Raw genomic sequence first — 12707 nt, 5'->3', positions numbered from 1 at the left:
ACAGTTAGTTTTAAAATGGTTTAAGGCATTCATTCACTTATTTTTGTAAAAGCTTAATTTAGATCATTAAATATAGCTCTTTTTTCACGAGGAAAAAATTGCACTTTAAAGTTCAAACTTTGCAAATTGAGCATTTTAATAAGGCAGGCATTTCCATTGGACAAAGTTTCTTCAAAGAAAGAGTACTGCTACGCTTTCAGCAAAATGTTAGGCATCTTTAAACTCTGCCCTTCTGGAAACATCTGAAACTTATATATTTTAATAGATTTTAAGATGATTTCTTGCCCTTTCTTTCAAATGAGTCCGCATCCAATTCATCTAGGTTAATGTGGAAGTTAAGTATATGGAAAAGCAGAATGAAAAGTATGTATGCTCTTGTAAATTATCTTTCTACGGTTACCTCTTTACACAATTCCATTTTCTGGAATCAAAGTGAGTTATTAAGAATCCCATTCCTGCAAGAGCTAGCCTTCAGAAGGGACTCTTTTATTGCTTGAAGGTTTGAATTTCAATTAAAAATGACATCTTTAACTTAAAAACAGCTAACAATATGAAGCAGGAATGAAAAAACAAAACAAAAAAACACACACATTGAAATAGAAATAGTTATTGTAGTGGATGGTGAACTTGAATCCTAACAGCTTCATTTCATTCCTTTAATGTTTTGTTTTATCTTTGATGTGTCCCGGGGTGCTGTTGCCCAGAACTGTCTTTATGTAAACAGTCTGAGTCTGTGGAGGATCCTTTCATGCTGACCCTGTGTTGTCAGATCCTGGAAGAGGATGATCTTTTTGTAGTACAGTGGAAAGCATTTTTTTCCTCCTTATTGCTAATGCCTATTGGCATTGGGATAAAGACAGCCAATGTCTGTAATGTATTTATTGCTTTGGTGTACAGGTAATCCTGATGGTTAATTTTATGTGTGAACTTGACTGGAAGTGCCTAGATATTGGGCCAAACATTGTTCTGGATGTTTCTGGATGAAATTAACTGGAGTAAATAAAATTGTTCTCGCTAGTGTGAAGGGTCCTCATTTAACCAGTTGAAATGTTGAGAGAAATGAGGAGGTTAATAAAATATCTAATAAAATGGTAAAGCTTGAGGGCTGACTTGCAGCAGTTGTGATATCTGGGAAAGTAAAGAGAGGGAGAGAGGTAAAGAGGAGAGAGGTAAAGAGGAGAGAGGAGAGAGATAGAGAAGATAAGAGAGGAATAGTTTAATTCTGAAATTTGAGCCATAGGTGATAAAGAAAGATTGGTTTCCTTTGTGGGTGTGCCTGGGTAAGTTTGTTTTACCAACTTATTACATTTTATATTTTACATTTTCCTGGTTAGTGTCGTATTCTTGGAGGGACATCAAGCCTATAGAGCAAATAGAGAACCTGTACAGAACAATACCTGAATACATGAAAGTAGGCGACATCTCCACAGAAAAGAGTATGAAGCGAGAATAAATAGGAGATACATTCAGCATTGGCACTTCCTTTAAGGAAAGCAGACATTTAAAGGAGCGCTCATCACTGACCGCGTCCAGGGAAACAACAGAGAAAAAGGCAATCCAAGAAAACCGTTTCAAAGTTAAGGGAGAGATTAACAACATGAATTGCCACCAAGAGATCTATATACCTAGCACTAAAGCCAATCAGCAGAGATTTTACCTGGGATTGCAGGCGAACCTGAGAGATCAATTTTAGCAGACTCCCGATGGCAGAGCTACAGTGCCAGAGGAAATGGTATTTGAGTGAGAGGCAAACTTGCTCAAGGCCATGGACTCTTTTCAAGAGGTTTTGCAGTAAAATAAATGCGGAGCGGTTGGAAATAATTTGAGGGATTGGAGGATTAAGATCAGGCTGGAAGAGGCCTGCCTGTCCTTGTTGGCTGGGGGTTAGGAAGCAGCCACGTGAGAGAAATGAAATCATAGCTGAGTCTGGAGGTGCCAGGAAAGAATAAAATCAAGGAGATTTGATGTATAGGCTTTTAGGAAGGTAGAGGAAAGGTTATTTTGGAGGAAAACAAAAGAAAGTAAAAAGTGAAACACTTCAAAGCTATTGGGAGCGAAACATAATGAAGTTATAAGCTCCCCTGTAAGATGTTCTTGCAGTTCATTGAACAGAAGGCAGTTTCACCCTTGAATCTGAGGAGGGTGTGGAGAAATCTGAGTTTGGCGGACAGCGGAAATGAAATAAAGAGAAAGCTGACCAGTGATGAGGACTCAGTGAAATTTGCAGAGGCTACAAATAGCAAGTGATTTTCCCAAACAAACCTTAAATAGAGCAGAGCGCGATAGTAGCTGATGTATACAGTTGAGTAATATGTAAAAAAGGACCATGAGCTTTTGAGTCAGACAGATTTGAAATCAATATTTGATGCTCTGGTTTAATTTACTATCAGTGTGAGTTTGGACAGTTTACTATTCATTCTGAATTTCAGGTTCCTAACCTATAACCTGGGCATAATACTTCTGTGTTTGTGTGGTCGTCTTATTATTAACACAAAGGTAATGTGCATAAAGGGCTTACCAACTATAGTGCTATATAGGACTTAGTCATCTTTGGGAGGTCCCTGTCTTACCATAACTCAAACACAATGACTCTCTCATTGTGACAGCTTTCTAGACAGCAAAAGTAATTTAAGAAATGTCATACTTTCCTGATGCTCTTAAGGACACGCCACCTTAATTATTGTTAATTGAACAACAAGTAATATTGGACTATAACTATTAAGTCCTTGTCAATTTGGCTATGTCTTACAGGCTTTAACATGGATTAATGCATCATAAAGTAAAACAAAACAAAACAAAACAAAACAAAACAAAAAAACACAAATCAAACAAAACAAAAAAATGAGTCACACGTTTGGCAGGAAGCCCATTTCAGGAGCCATCAAGTTTCTTTACCTTAAAAGTCGGTAATCTATGACCTGCAGATAATTTAGGCTTGCTACTTATTTTTTGCAGATGAAATTTTAGAGGAATGCGGCTATATTAATTCAAGTTTTATGTGTGGCTGCTTTTACACTGACTGGCCGAATAGAGCAATTGCAACCTAGATGGTATGGCTTGCAAATCCTAAAATAATCTGGCTCATTACAGAGAGGTTGGCTGACTCTGCTCTAAGTAATAAACTAACATATCTATTGAAAGAATGCCTGAATATCATAGGCCACCATCCAGTAGTTAGCATTTGTATTATTCATGAGGCACCCCCAGCACTGTGTAGTATGGTACATGGACTGGGTTCTCAATTCATCTGGAAGTTGATATAAATATTACATGTCTGTTTTCTACACTGTTTACCAAAGACCTGACCATACATATAGGCTCCGAATTTTTAATATTGCTGCTATTTACTTTTTAGTTATCACATTCAAACAATACAATGTTAAACATTATATGTGCAAAATTCACAAGTGTCAAGGGACAAACCAAAAAGATGATTATAAAAACGCAATTTATATATTACTAAGATAAAATGTCATTCATTACTAATAAAATAAAATATTAACATCTCTTAATAATTCTGCTTTCCCATTCAATTGCTCATTATGTTTCAAACAGATAGAGTTTAAAATCCTAATTGATAGAAGTGGAAAGAAAACACCTCCTCTAGTGATTTTTCTTTTTCACGAGCTTTGTTACCAAAAGTGTATTAGGGGGATGAAAAGCACCATCCCCTCTCTTATTCCCACCTCTTCCCAAGAACAAGAACTATTAGCTCTGGTGAGAAAGAGAAGACATAAAGAAAGCAAGCCTGTTTACTTGTCCCAAAAAATAATTCAGTAGAGCAAAGGTATCTAAAAGGCATATAGCAGAATTGCACAATAAATAACCCAAACCCAGCACAGCATGTTTGTGTGTATCTAGAGTAGAACAATGGAATTCATTTAATCTAGTTCTTGAAAAGCTGCTAGATATTTTATTATGTTACTAGATGCCTAGTGCATGAAAATGCATGCACTGGTGGGGGGTCTTTCAGCCCGACCTGCACCCTCTCATAGTCCGGGAGCCCTCAGGGGCTGGAAGTGATCTGGTAATCAGGGGAAGACTACACCCCCATCACACCTCTGTTGCTGCCACTGCCGGTAGCGCAAGCCCTGGGTACCTGAGCCTCCGGAGGGCTCTGGGCTGCTGGACAGGCACCATCCAAGGCTTACCTACATCTCAGGCCAGCCCTGGGTGAATGAAGGTTTGAAGGTGGGTTCAGCCGCACCATACATCTGCTGCCCCCTAACCCCCAGTGGAGCTGAAAGGACTGAGGGACTCCAGCGGGGCTACAGTGACTGGGCACCACCATCTTGTGGCTGTGAGCACCACCATCTTTAGGACAGCATGATGGTCAATTTAAATATTTCCTCTTTATTAGATAAGATATGTCATAGGCACACATGTATTTATCCACAAATAACTACCTTGTCTTTCTAAAGCATTGGCTACGAAGTCCCTTTTGCTTAATATCAGGATCACTGAAGGGCTGTGTTTTACTTATACTTCAACTGGCATCATTATTTAAAATCCTAATGTATTGAGCTCCTGTACACCTTACTATGTATTCTCTTTCTATCTCATGCTCCAATAACTATGACTTCATATTTCTTTCTTTGCTTTAAGTCAGTTTGGATAAGTGAGACTGCATGGCTGCATTATTCATACAAGTCTTCATGCAGTGCAACGTAAATTGGTTTCAATGGCACCTCCACAATTGTTCTTGGAGTTAGTTGGAGCTAACTTATTTCATGGATTCATTATAATGGATATCCATATGTATAATGAAGAATTCTAAAGAGCAAAACATGGTTTATTGCAAAATGTCGCATGCATATTTTATCTCTGCCTATTCACCTATGAAATTATAATGTCCCAATTTCTACCTTATGGAAATGTCAATGTTCCATCATATTAATACCAATTTTGTACAGATAAATGCAAACACATTGTTATAAAATTAAGTAAAAAATAAACATCATCTCTATTCATGCTGTGTTGTTTGCTTTCCTGTAGAGCAGCTAGGAACTTCCTTAAGTACTTTTTTCTTCAATCTGTGGACAGACCCTTGTTTCTGCCCTCAAATCTCATAGCTAAAATGTAATTTAATTTCCTTTGGTTTCAGCTTTTTCTCATAGCAGAAGGTTAACTTTGAAAAAGTAATATTTTTAAGTTTCCTGAATCAGAAAAGAAAAATAAGAGCATGCCTGTTATTATATAAGAAGTCATATGCCACTTCTATAATGAATTGGGTGTTCTATATCCCAGATACTGTAATTTATAAAATTAATATGTGACATTTAAATCTCGCCACAACTCCATGAACTGGATAATACCTATTTTATAGATAAAGAAAATGATGTTTGAGCTATACATACAGTAAAACAACAATTCCATGTAACATTAAACACTCTCTCCTCCTGACCACAAAGTTAACAATTACCATAGTTTGATGGAGATAATTATTGAGAATGGATACAAGGAAACCTGTAAATGCAAGGTAAATATTGGTAATTTGAAGATGAGATGATTTCACTTTCATTTTTTGGGGGGAGGAAATTATTACAAATAACTCAGAGTATACTTAAAATAGGCATATCTCATATTTTCGCCAGAGATTTATTTCTGGCCTCTTTTCTTACTCTCTAACATTAATGCAGGGTTTGTTTGTTTTTTGTTTGTTTGTTTACCTCTTTATCAAACCATTTGCCCTGTGGTAGGATCATTGAAAATGAAATCTGTGCCTATGCCCAAGTTGCAATTTTTGCAGTGAGTCCTTTTACCCAGCTTTTGACATCTAGTTGTCGTCAGCTGATGTTGGTCCAGGTTTCCTTACCTTTGCTGAAATGCCCTCATGAATTGTGCACCTGCAGCCTCTCTTACTGTGAACTAGTGTCCTGGGTCTTGTTGAAGCACAAGTGTTATTTGTTTTTTTGACACTTTTCTTGCTTACATGTTTCTCCTGCCATTTGTTTCCATTGCAGTACACTTTTATCCCTGCCCCACAGTGAAGTAGGTAAGCTACATAGAAGGGGATTTATCTTTATGCCACAAGAAGGTAGGAACATGAAAAATAGCGTAATCTAATGTGATGAAAACCCAACTTTACTGATAACATGAATGTCTGGCCTTATCATTTTGTCAACTAAGAGCCTTAACCAAAGATGCTATTTCTCCTGACTCTAATGGTGTCCTCTTTTATTCAAGTTCACGGTGCTGGCCCACTGTGTTTTCAAATATTTATGTATTCATAACTCATTGTGGTAATGTTGATTTGTTTTTGTGATTGCTCCTCTTGACTAAGTTAGGTGTGATAGTCAATTTTGATTATAATATAAAATAGCAAATTGTTACTCTCCTATCTGATATTATATATATTGAACACACACACCCACACACACTCACACACACACACACACACACACACACACACACACACCCTACCACACACATAGATACACATTCACATATAGATCTCAAAGTATTAAAATATTTTATAATAAATTATTAGTAAAAATAGTTCCATGAATTTAATAGTTATCATATGTCAAGAAATTAGTTGTATTTGCATTTGTTCTTAGTCAAATGCTTTAAAAATGCCAATTGTTTTCAAAATTTGAACAAAGTTACAGTAAACATTCTTGGGCATATCTCTGTATCAATTTGTAAAATTATAACAATTTGTGCAATAAAAATAAATAGTGCAGTATTAGATTATAAGACAAAATATAAAATAATAGCTGAGTGCACATTGATACACATAAATTACAAAATTAGTGAATTAATGAGTGAATGAATAAATGAATGAATGAATACATGCACAAACAATCAAACAAACAGATGGAAAGAGTAAAGAAATCTATCTTGCAGAGGAATTTCAAATAAATATTGTAGTTTGTTTGTTTGTTTTTTGTCTAAAGAGGTAGAGTTTAACTCCCAACTTCTTAGTGTGGGCTGTGTTTAGTGACTTGCTTGCAAGGCACTGTATGGAAAGGAAGAACAAAAGTCATGCTGGTGACATGCACCCTTAATAGAATTTGCTGAGCATGATGCTACTTTACTACCTCTGTAGTCTTCATCCAAAAATCAGACTGTTTGATCGTGAGAAAAAATTAGGCAGGTTCTACTTGAGTGTTATTCTGATTATCTCTCTTCAAAACTCTTAAGATCATCAAAAGAGAGAAATTCCGAGAAACTGCCACTGTTCAGAGGTACTGAGGCTATTTGAAGACTAACTTGGGACTGAAAGGGGTATATAGAGTAAAAATAATGAAATCAGAATAGTGATATAAATATTGGTTCCTTTGAATTCATGCACCAATATTATAAAAATTTGAGACAAATGAACCATTGCAGTGCAAAATACTAGCAATAGAAGAAATTGGATGTAGGATACAAAAGGACTCTGAACTGTCTTTCTAAAGTAAATAAAGTTCTAAAATTAATATATATATTTTAAAATTGACATTACAACTTTGGGTACGTTTGTCTTTCCAGCTGTGCTTGGCTCTATTTGGGAATATAGTCCATTTGGAACTCACCAACAGTTTGGGATTTTAAAGGATGCCAGACTTCTTCAAGGTAGGTGACATTTAAATATATTCAAGATATATGCTTTTAACCTCTTAATCACTACTTCAAAATTCAAAATCATTTAAAATGTCTTTTCTTTGAGATACTTATTTCATTAAAATTCATATTATTCAAATATTTTTCTAGTGACAGGTGGTTGGTAAAAATATGACAAAACCATGAAACTTAAGGAATTAATTCTCTTAGCAAGGGTTATATATTTCTAAGCTTCCTCACTGTGTGTTTCTTACTGTTTCAATTTGCAAGTAGATTTGAGAAGAGCTAGTGTGCATGTGGCTTCTAAAGATAGAAATTGATGTTTACCTTTTACCCTATTTTTTATGACACTTTGCCTACTCCTTCACAATTAGTAGATATTGTTTTTGTTGAATTGGTTGGGTATTTCTCATTTCAAAGGCATTCCTGAAGCTCTGGCACAAGAAAGAAAACGACTATGGCACCGATTTTCTTGATTATTAATATTAATATTGCATAATGGAGTTCTATTGGTTCTGGGGCAGGCGATTGTAGGCTGTTTTTTCTTTGCTGATAGCACGAATCTAAACCCTCAGATTTAAAAACTTGCAGTTGACCTGCTGGTAACACTAATTAAAGCACTGCCCTGACATTCCCTGCTTAGTCATTGTAACATCTATTCTTAGGCTGGAGCCAAATCAGACATCACATTGGCAGTTCTCAGTCAGTGAGCAGTAAGGTCAGCTACGGATATAATGCCTAAGAAAGAAAGAGGTTGACGAGACGAGGCAAACATGTACTAAATGAATGCGGCTTTGTGGAACTTGCTGTGACATCTGTTAAACTCTCTCTGCATACTCATAGTTAATAACTACTCATTAAATATTCTCTTTTTGTTTTCCACTTTCATTTGGTGATACATTTATTCAAAGAATGTTGTGCTGGAGTCTACTTTCATAATGTTATCAGTGAATTTCATGTGTTAGGTCTGAATTAAAACTACAGAAATTTTTGGATAAAATTGTTCAAGACTAAAAGTTTGAGATGCAATTAAGCATTTTATACCTAAATACCACTGATTTCTCATCCCAGGTGGCATCTATTCATTTCATCTTTCAGTGTATTCTCATCAATATTCAGATTTTTCATATACAGACTACTTCTTTTACCTTATAAAATTTTGTATTATATAGAAAATTGTATTAATTTTAAAATTCTTATCTTGAACAATATTGGAAGTGGGGCTTCATTCCAGACCATATACTCAGACTGATAGAGTAAAATAAGTTAGTCCTTAAGTTTAATTCCAGTAACTGGCAACTTGTTCTTCTTACAAAACCATGATTTCATCAATGTAAATATTATCTGAGTTGCAGGTATGAGTAATAACAAATTAAGCCCATGCCATTGTAATTATTAATACGGGGCTTTGGATCTTTTTATTTTTAAGCTTAATTAAGCTTTACATATCCAAAGATCCAAATGAAAGAGGAGCATATTTCATAATCATCCTTTGGTTTTCTCTCTGTACTATAACCACATATACAATAACTGTCACAATATGTGTGGGGTATTTTAAACCATTTGGAATGTTAGAGAATGATATCTATACCAAATATGAAGATAGTTGGTCGATAAATCAGAACAGTTGATCCAAACAATAAAGAATCTTGAATAAAATTTGACTGTACCTGGGCAGTGGGTTTTATGTTGTATATGATTTGGATCTATATCTATTGTTTAATTGTTTAAATGTTTTTATTTATTTTAGAGAGAGGGAGTGAGGGGGATAAAGAGATAGAAGCATCATATATCATTTGCCTCCTGTATGCCCCCTACTGGGGATCAAGCTCACAAATGCTCATGTACCCTAACAGGAAATCAAACCAAGGACATTTTGGTTCATCGGTCTATGCTCAACCACTGAGCAATACCAGCTGACTGTTGTTTATTTTTGAATGTAGAGAAATAACTAATCACAGCCATGTGTGTGTACATATGTGTATGTGTGTGTAAAATAATGATTGCTGGCAACGTATTTGGGGATTACATTTTTTTAATCTTTTAGAAGGTCTGATTTAATCTTATTTCCGTACTTTCTTACCCAATTACTTATATGTAATCAGTATTCAAGGTGGATTTGTTTATTTAGAGATATATTTAAATAATTTAGGGTTTTAACTAAATCAAATCCCTCCGGAATCCCTTCATAATGTATTTCATTATGAGGAGGAGCAAAGGGAAGTCACCAAAGGAAAGGTTTGTAAAATGACAGAGGCTGTCACAGACACAAAGAAATCTAGTTTCAATGTTTTCAAAATTTAAAGAAGAATGTCTTCAGGGTGTTAGTCTGAATATCAAGCTCTGACACTGAGGGAACACAGTCTCAGCAGTGATGAGCTGAAGCAGGAGGTGATGGAACCCCAGAGAACAAGGGGTCTGCTCTGCCCGGGGTGGGTCTGAGCATTGCTGGTGTCAATGCTCACAGCTCCCTGCTGAGTTGTCAATAGGGTAAAGAAATGAATTGCAGAGCCATCTGTTTAAAAAAAAGAAAAGAAAAGAAAAGAAAAGAAAAGAAAAGAAAAGAAAAGAAATGTAGTGTGTAAAGCATTAATAACCATTCTTTTGTAAATTTTGTTGGCATCGTTTTTCCCTGATGGGTTATTGTTTGGGTTGCAATTAGCACATCTGAAGAAAATAAATGCTTGGATATTTCTAATTTTTGGTAATTGTCAAAGGTTAGTCATTTGAAGTATGCCTGTTAGGATGTGACAATGGGCTTATTGTAAATTATGATTTATCATCTACACAGCATAATAAGCACAGAGAGAAAGGAAAATGCAGAGGGACTCGACTCTTTCAACTTAGACTCTGTGAAGCTTCTTATTCAAAAGAAAGGATTTTTTTTTTCTAGTTACTCATGATTGCTGCAAGCTTACAGGATTATTAAAACAGATTTTCTACAAGGGGTATTCGTACAAGAAAAACAAAGTCTAAAAAAGATACTCCAATCTGAATAGGTAGCTCATTTGGTTAAGAACCATCCCTATATGCCAAGGGTGCAGGTTAGTCCCTGGTCAGGGCACATACAGGGATTGCTAAAAGTAGGTTTATAGTTGTGAGTATATAAAGCACAGTTTATTCTTGTTTTATTGTTCATTAGTTATGATATTATTTTCCATTCAAACGTTTGCCCTTCCCTGTACAAGAATCCACCAATGAATGCATAAGTGAAATAACAAATCAACTCTCTCTCTCTTTCCCTGTCTCTCTCTCCTCTCTCTCAAATCAATAAGTTAAAAATATATATTGAAAATATATAAATAAGTAAAATAAACTCTAATATGTCATGAACTTTTCTTTATGTAATTTTGTATTTATTTACTCAATATTATTGTAAAGATCCATAGCCACAAGATGCTTTTAAAGCCTTGCACACTCAATTGAGACTCAAAGGTCTCTTACATGTGTATTTATTCCATGGCATATAGTTTCTGTTTATTTTAGAGGTCACCTTCCTTCTCTGAACCTAAAGATGACGGTTCTTTAAATAAAGAATAAAGATATAAGCAAATGGGAGATTTTGTTTTTTATCTTTAAATAATCCCCTTTTGTATGGCATGCTGCTCTGATATTATGTGACAGTTCATAATCTAGGTTACTGTGCTATCATTTAGGTTAGCTTACAGTTTCTTCAGTCCATAAACAAGTAAAAATGCACATGGTCTTTGTACTAATATATATATTAAATCCTGCAGGAGAGAGGAAGAGCATGCTCGGTTATGGTCTATGGGACAACAATCCATAATTTACTTTGCAGATGTCTGTGTAATTTAGCAGCAGGCAGAACAACCACACAGTGGTAGCTGCTCTGGGGAAAGGATACCAAGAGCCTCATAAATCACGGGGAAGATTAAAAGCAATGAGCATTCATCTTCTTAACCTCGTAAAGGCAATATTGGAATGCCAAGGATTAGAACATCAGGTGCAGGGAAACGTCCTGCAGGGAAGAAGTCCCAGAGTTTTTAAGGCTTCTCTCAATTAGCACTGACCTGACATTTGCAAGTCAGCACTAATTTGATAAAAATAGGCCTCTTCCACATCAAAACAGGGTGATAACATTTTTATCAAATTTAAAATCACAAGTCAGTGTGATTTTAAATTTGATAAAAATAGGCCTCTTCCACATCAAAACAGGGTGATAACATTTATTTCTAGGGTATATTAAAAGTAGAATCAAATTATATAAAAATGTTAGTCATTTTCTTAGATTGAAATACATTCCTTCCTGGACATTATATAGAAATAATATTAAAATATCCAACCCGCAAAGAACTTTTTATTTAGCTAATAAACATGTTTAAGTAGTGAAATGTCATGTGAAAATCCTATCTTCAAAATAGTCAAATGAAGGAGATTCAGACAGCTGGGTCTCTTGTATAACATTTAGTAAATAAATGGTCTGTTACTAATTATTTATATTGAAAAAATATTCTAATCAAAGGTCTTTGGATGCAAATGAGAAAATTGTACACAGTGAAAGGTTTTATTTTTTTCATGAAAATAGGGTACTTTAATCAAATTTTCAAGCTTTGAAAAAATGCTAACTGGTTAATATCCCAGTATTCCTTTATATCAGGTTCATGATACAATTGAACTTGGCAATTTGATAAAAACACCAGGATATAACAGAAAATAAAATCACTTATTCATGGATAATTATGATTATATGAAGGCAACACAATAGATTCTAGCTTCTGATTCCCTTGCTTAATATCAAATATTCATTGGCAATGATTTTGTGTGTGTGTGTGTGTGTGTGTGTGTGTGTGTGTAACCAGTACTTTATTTTAGTTAAGAGGGACTTTAGTATGACTAACCTGGAGTGTCTGATAATTAAAAATATTCAACCAAAAGACTAGTACGCATATATTCATAACCCATGGACAGACAATAGTGTGGTGAAGGCCCGGGGAGGGGGGAGAATGGGGTGGAGGAGGTCAGTGAGAGGAAAAGGGGGCCCATAAGGCAGGATCACCACTGTTCCAGGGGCATCTTCCTCCCACATGTGTGAGGCCAGCTGAGCCCCCTTGATCTTAAATCCAAGCCAAGAGTGAGATGGGAAAGACTGAACAATGCCCCAAACATACTGATCCAAAGCCTTACAGAGGACTTACATC

The 12707-nt window shown here is 35.5% G+C and overlaps 1 protein-coding gene across 3 annotated transcripts in view; it reads left to right on the top strand.

Annotated features, from left to right (window-relative positions):
* CDH12 (cadherin 12) overlaps window positions 1–12707 on the top strand; it is a 652689-nt gene that overhangs the window by 193901 nt on the left and 446081 nt on the right. For all 3 annotated transcript variants that reach the window (XM_084880772.1, XM_084880773.1, XM_084880770.1), the window contains exon 2: window positions 7477–7560. The gene's annotated coding sequence lies outside the window, so the exon portion shown is untranslated. The remainder of the gene's footprint in view (window positions 1–7476; window positions 7561–12707) is intronic.

The sequence above is a fragment of the Pipistrellus hanaki genome, assembly GCF_964339955.1.
Source record: "Pipistrellus hanaki genome assembly, chromosome: 4".
Lineage (NCBI taxonomy): Eukaryota > Metazoa > Chordata > Mammalia > Chiroptera > Vespertilionidae > Pipistrellus > Pipistrellus hanaki.
Note: the sequence above shows the minus strand (reverse complement) of the source record. Positions and strands in the feature narration are given on the sequence as shown.